This window comes from Musca autumnalis, unplaced genomic scaffold, assembly GCF_047663935.1.
Source record: "Musca autumnalis isolate F117 unplaced genomic scaffold, ASM4766393v1 scaffold_4, whole genome shotgun sequence".
In the NCBI taxonomy this organism is placed as follows: Eukaryota; Metazoa; Arthropoda; class Insecta; order Diptera; family Muscidae; genus Musca; species Musca autumnalis.
Window position 1 is genome coordinate 143551583 of NW_027411977.1, and position 7348 is coordinate 143558930.

Here is a 7348-nt window from a genome sequence, read left to right on the forward strand (position 1 = left end):
TTTGGTTACTAAAAATGTTTGGTATATCGTCGGTGTCATGCCTAAGTGTTCCATACGTCATTTTTGACTTTTTGAGATACAGGTGGTTTCTAGGGTTTTCCGGTATGCTCTTTCTGAATTTTTGGTCGGCTTTCTCCTATCTACTCTAATTTCCGAGATATCCACGCTTCGACGCTAAAGCATACATTTGTTCAGTTATGGAATTAATATTTTAAAAGCTTACAAGTTTAAGAACACATTTCAAAAATCAGAACTTTAATTTTCGATTTAGATGTTTTCAATTTATTAAGGCAAAGATGGAAATTTGTTTCACTTTGTTCCATATGGATATGGATATATATGATGTACAATATTTCACGTTTGTGTCATAAATGTGAATATGGATCAACCGCGAACAGTCAATGGTGTTCGGTATCGTGAAATGATAACCAGTTTTTACAAAATCATCATATTTTATATACGGCATAAATATTGGGTTGGTTTGGTTTTGTTGTTTTTTTTGGTCAGTGGCTGAGGGTATATCTCCGTCAGCACAGCTGTCTAATACTTACTTGTTTTTCAAATTGTTAATAAATGGCTAAGTTATAGTGGTCAAAACTCAGCAAAGCTATAAACCATAGGCTTCTTCTTCTTCTTTATTTGCCAATCCGTGTTCGGATGTTAGCGATCATACAATTATAATGCAGTGTTACATAAATTAACTTAACTAATTGTTAATATTATAGTACAATTAAATATGTTCTATTCAATTATCGAAAGGCTTCGGTTTCTGGCGGCATTTAAAAGAATTCGTTCGTTTTGCACACCCGTCCATTCTTTAATGTTACTTATCCATGTTGTTTCTTTTCTTCCTCTGGATCTTTTTCCTTCGATATTGGTCTGTATAATGGCTTGGAGCAGCTTATATTTTTCATTCCTCATTAAATGGCCCAAATAGGCAGTTTTTCTGGTATTTATCATACGTGTAATTTGAAGTTCGGTATTCATGCGTCTAAGCACTTCTTCATTTGAGATACGTTCAGTCCAACGAATTTTTAAAATACGGCGATATATCCACATTTCAAACGAATTTAATCTTTTCTGATCTGTTACTTTTACCGTCCAGGTTTCGGCTGAGTATAATAGTACTGGCCATATGTAACATTTAACAAAGCGCATTTTTGTTGTTAGGCTTATATCATGACTTGTAAGCGTTTTTTTATATTTAAAAAATGAATTTCGTGCTTTTTTATGTTAATACGTAATCCATATATTTCGCTTGTTTTCACAAGTACATCTAATAATCTTTGTAGCCCCGCAAAACTGCTTGCTAGTAACGTAGTATCGTCGGCGTAACGGATGTTATTAATTAGCGTATTGTTTATAGCAATACCAATGTTCTTTCTAGCAATGGATTCTACGAATATTTGTTCTGAATATATGTTGAATAGAAGGGGAGACAAAACACATCCTTGTCTTACACCCTTTGAAATTTGAACATTGTCTGTTAATTCACCATCTACATTAATATTTGCTACTTGATTCCAGTATAAATTTTTAAGGCATCTTATATCCCATTCGTCTAGCCCAATAGAAGTCAAGATATTCATCAGTTTATCATGTTTCACCGTATCAAATGCTTTCTCATAATCCACGAAGCAAATATATACGTCTTTTTGAACTTCTCGACATTTTTGTATTAATACGTTAAGTCCAAGTAGTGCTTCTCGCGTTCCCATACCTTCATTGAATCCAAATTGCGTCTGCCCCATGTGTGCCTCACATAGTGGGTATATTCTTCTGTGTATTATTTTTAGAAATATTTTCAGGGCATGGCTCATTAAACTAATTAACCTGAAGTCACCACACGTATTCGCATTATTTTTCTTGGGTATAGGTATAAATGTTGATTGGAGCCAATCTTGCGGATATTCCCCGGTAATATAAATTTGGTTAAACAACCCCAATAGTAGTTGTTTATTGTTTCCTTCTATTAATTTGAGTACTTCGACAGGTATATCATCTGGCCCCGGTGCCTTTTTGTCTTTCATAGATTTTATTGCCGATTCCAATTCTTCCTCATTGATTAGTCTTCCTGGAATACCGATTTGGTGTGTATTGGTTAGGAACTGGGTTCGACTCTCGTCAGTAAATAAATTTCTGATATATCTCTCCCATAGTTTACTCTTATCCTCACGTTCGTAGTGAGCTACATTATTATCGTCGCAAATAAACGCGGACGTTCTTTTTGCATATATACCGGATGCCTCTTTCATTTTTTTGTGGAGATTGAAATCGTCATGGAGAAGTTGTAATCTTTCAATTTCCTGGCATTCTCTGTTTATTTGTGCATTTTTCGCGGCACGAATTGCGGTTTTAATTTCTTGATTCAATTCCCAATATTTTTCATAGTTATTATTTCTGTATTTGCTCCGTTCTTCTCGAAGTGCACGTATTTCTTCTGTTATCCAGTTGTTCTTCTTACGTCTAGTTGTTGTTGTACCTAATACAACTTTTGACACGTTGTTGATGGATTCTTTTAAACTGTTCCATTGCTGTTCATTGTTGTCCCCAACGAAGGATAGTTTGGCGTTTATTTGATCTTTCATTGTTTGTTTCATAAAGGGGTCGCTAAGCTTTTCGAAATCTATTTTCTTCCGGGGGTTTCTCCTGCGGGTGATAGCCAATTTTATACCAATCTTACAAAGTAGGAGGGTGTGATCTGATGGAACGTCAGCACCGGGATATGTGGAGCATCTACTCACGCAGGAAGAATATCGCTTATTGATAATTATGTAGTCGATTTGGTTTCTGACTATATTATTATTGCTGTCTTGTGGCGACTTCCAAGTATATAATCGTCTCGGATGGAGATTGAACATAGTGTTACTAATTTTAAACTTGTGTTCTTGGCAAAATTGAATTAGCCTTTCTCCTCTTTCGTTACGTTGGCCCAACCCAAATTTACCTGTAACATCAGTTGTTTCTTCCTTTCCAACTTTCGCATTAAAATCCCCCTGTATTATTGTGATATCATGGGGTTTCGTCATTATCAACACTTTTTCCACATCACTGTAAAATTGTTCTACCTCGAGATTGTCGCCATCACATGTGGGTGCATACACTTGTATTACGTTCAAGTTAACCGGTTTTCCGGATATTTTGATCATCATCACCCTATCCGAAATCGGGAAGCATCCTGTCACACTGGGTGCAATGTTACTTTTAACTAAGATAGCAACACCCTTTCTGTGGATTCCGTCAACATTGCCTGAGTGATAAACCTTTGTATTTTCAGAGAAGAACTCTGAGCTTTCGGTCCACCATGTCTCACTTATACCCAATATATCTATTTGCAGCCGCTTCATCTCGCTTATGGTGTTATCCAATTTTCCAAGCTCATAAAGACTTCGAACATTCCATGTTCCGATGTTAAGTTTTGTTTTACCTCCGGGGATTCTTAGCACCCTCGTTTGGCCGGAGACTGAGGGCCGATTGTTATTTTGTGTTTCCATTTTCATTGTATGATTTTCATGGGATATTACTTTAGTGGTTTCCCGTTGCCTTCTAAAGGGTTTGGAGTTTACCGTCTCCGCATTCAGTCGCTCCACTGGAGTACAGACGCTGTTTGCAGTCGCCCAATATGGGAACAGACACTGCCTTTTCCCCCTTTTTTTTTTTGGTTCGCCCCGCATATTTTATTTTTGCGGTACCCTTCAGTGAGCAATCGCTGACGAGCATTCCCCTATCCACCACCTGGGGAGGCGTCCGATAGGAGAAAAAAAAAGTGAGGAAAAACAACTCCATAGGCTGCTATAGTTTATTCCCAATATGAATATAACAAGACGGTGATATCAAAATCACCCAAAACATCTCTAAAAGTCAACATAGTTGGACTTAATACAGTTTAAACTTCTACTGCATAATATTATCCTGTGTGAAATAAAATATTCATTGTCAACAACACATACACGGACAGACACAAATACATACATCTAAATTCCAATTTTTATGGAAGATATTGGAATTCGAGAAAACGGCAATAATAATCTTCTAAACTATGAATTTTTCTTATACGTACATTTGTTTAGTTGCTGTTGTTGTTGTATTTGTTTCTCGCTATTGCAGATACTCTTCATTTTTCGGTATGCAAATCGAAGACCTGGTCATGACACTTAGAATAACTGCAGCACTCACTGGTAGAGAAAAAAGGAAAAGAACGTTATGCTTGTAATTCTTTTTCTAAATACGTGAGGCGTATGAGAGTGAGTGTGTTTTGGGGCAAATATTGCTTGCCGTGAAGCAGCTAACAGCCAGAACGCCACAAAGCCATCTACGTCCATACATAAATACTAGCTTGCATAAAAAGCAGGAGCAGCTGTTTCTATAACACGTTTTACGCTTTGCGTTTTTCATCCCGGCTTCTTTATTGTTGTGCCCAACAAGAAGTGATGTAATCAATTGCACATATTTTATGGTGGAATTTCTGAGATACTCCGTTAGTTGCTGTTGCAGGTTACATTTGCAGCTGATGTTGCTGTTGTCGTGGCCACAACTGATGCTATTGTTGCGGTCGTAATTTCTCAGTTATCCACAGCAATCGATTATAATTTATTGGAATTCACTTGAAAAGTAGTTCAAGAAAGTTTAATCACTTGTGTACACACAAACACACAGACAGAGCCTCCTCTGACAGATACAAAATTCAATTTTCCACCAAGAATTTGCCTTTGTTTGCATTTCACATTCCATAGATGCCAAAAGGGGTCCACGAAACGGCATAGCATTTTGTTATGCGCTATTGATACAGCATAAGTAATGTAAAACGTGACCTTTATTTTGTAATCAAGATAAGTTTTGGGAAACAATTTTATAACTTTTCGAATTAAAAGTTTTTTTTCTACTTTGTCACTATATTCGAGACTAATATGTCTTTCTAATATCCGATTTCGTACAGCGAATAAACTATTCGATCTACCAAGGACGGAAGGAAATTCAAATTTATTAGCAATTAGGATTGGCTCAAGGCATGATACAATAAGAAGGTAGCAGCAACTGCCGTTTTTGGTAACATAAGATGTCAAAATTTGACATAAATCCAATGCAATTGACACATTATGTTACCATCAGCTGGGCTTCAGCTGGGCTGATAATGCTACCTTCTTATTGTATCATGGCTCAAGGCATATTTATGTATATAAGGTAGAAGTGACAATCAGCTGTATTCTTACTTTTTTGTAAATTTAGTTTTCAAAATGTAATAGGGTCTCGTGAAATTTGAAACTCCGAAATTTGTTACCATCCTAAACGTGTAATAAAAATTACCTACGAGAGTTCTGAATGCGTTACATTTTGATTCAAATTCATTCTTTTTTAGAGGATTTTCAAAATGTATTTATGTTTTCCTGAAAAAAATTTGAAACGACCCTATTATTCAATATTGTCTTTGACAAATAATTTTCAATAACAACAATGTTGTTTTTGTAAATTTGTTAGTTGTTGTAATTCATGCATATACCTTATATGAATTTGCCTTGGATTGGCTGAAACTAAGACTGTTGAAACCACATGCCCTCCACATTCGTTTCTTCAATTCTAGGCAAGAAAAAACTAGTTATCATTTCACGATACCGAACACCATTGACTGTTTGCTCTCGGCCTACCTCATTTTCATAAAAAAGGTTCCATGATTCCTCCAGCCCAAAAACCACACCACACAGTGACACGTTGAGGATGCATTTGCTTCTCGTGAATAACTCGAGGATTTTCCTCACCCCAAATGCGACAATTCTGCCTATTGACGAAGCCATCAAGATGGAAATGGGCCTCGTCACTGAATATGATTTTATAGTGGTTTATGTCTGAAAACCCCCACAAAAAACCTATAAAGGAATTTCTCATAATTTTCAAAAATATAATGATCAACTATTACTCTACACAGCCTACAAGCATGAAAATAAACACAGCAAATAACCTTATTACCAAAGTTTTATACATAAGCGATCCGACATTCATTCCACAAAATATAAGAAAAATTAAGAACATACTTTTAAAAAATAACTACCCCATAAATATTATAAACAAACTTATAAAACAACAAACCACTAATGTAGAAAGAAATACAAAAGAAAATATATTAGAAAACGAACGAAATTTTATAAGTATACCGTACATTCCAAAACTGACAGACAGCAACATTTTGGCAACAATGATAATTGACAACAACACATCAATAGCCTATAAGTCCAACAACACACTGTACAATATATTCTCAAGAAGAAAGAAAACGGAGAAATCAAAACAGTGCAATGTCGTATATGAAGTAAAATGCATGGGCAGAGAAGGAGAGGAGTGTAATAGAGTATATGTTGGTACGACGAAGAGAATGCTGAGTGTTAGACTTAGTGAGCATGAATCAGATGTAAGAAAAGGCAAAGAAAACACGGCATTAGCCCAACATATAAAACAGTGGGGACATGTTGCCGACTTTCAAAATGTCAAAATACTCGACAAAGAGAAAATAGAAAACAAAAGATACACTCTGGAGAGTTTACGTATACAGGAGAGGATGCATAATTCGATCAATACAAAAGAAGATAAAGACAACACAAAACATCAATATTCGGTTGCAATAATTTGAAAACTACGGTTCTGTGATTTAGTTTAAGTTTATTATTTTTTGCAATATATTTTTTTACATTTTTTCGTGATTATTTTTATATTTATACAAATTCTGTGTTGTGAAGTCCAGTTTTTTTATAATAAGCAAAAAATTTGCATGAAATATGAAAGGAAACTAATTGTAAGTAATAACTAAACTCAGAATAGGATTTGGAAATAAATTACATGTTTTTGTCACAGGATTTTCAATAAAGGCTCCTGAAGAAGTTGGAATTAACCCAACGAAACGTTGAGTATAAAATGAAATAAATTAGTTTTATTTACTTCATAAACACTTGACCGAATTAGCCCGGTATAAAAAATACACAACCAAAGTATAAACAACCACACGGTCATACAAAATATAAATAATAAACGGAGGGCCCGCCGTTTAGAAGGAAGAAGAAGAGTTGAAAAAACAAAAGACAACAACATGAAGAACTATTTCCAACACATTGAATATAAATACAACAATGATACCAAAAAACACCTCAAGAGATATTGCCGAACTATCGAAAAATTAGCAAAGCAAAAAGCGCGCTCAACATTTCTACAAGAATGCAGAAGGTTAGGAATCGTACCATCACATATCAAACATTCGACACAACAAATAAGAAAACTTTTTACAACAACAAAAGCCATAGAAACTGCAGAGAACGTTGAATATAAATTACAATGCAAGTTGATAAACATAGAGATTAGCGAAACT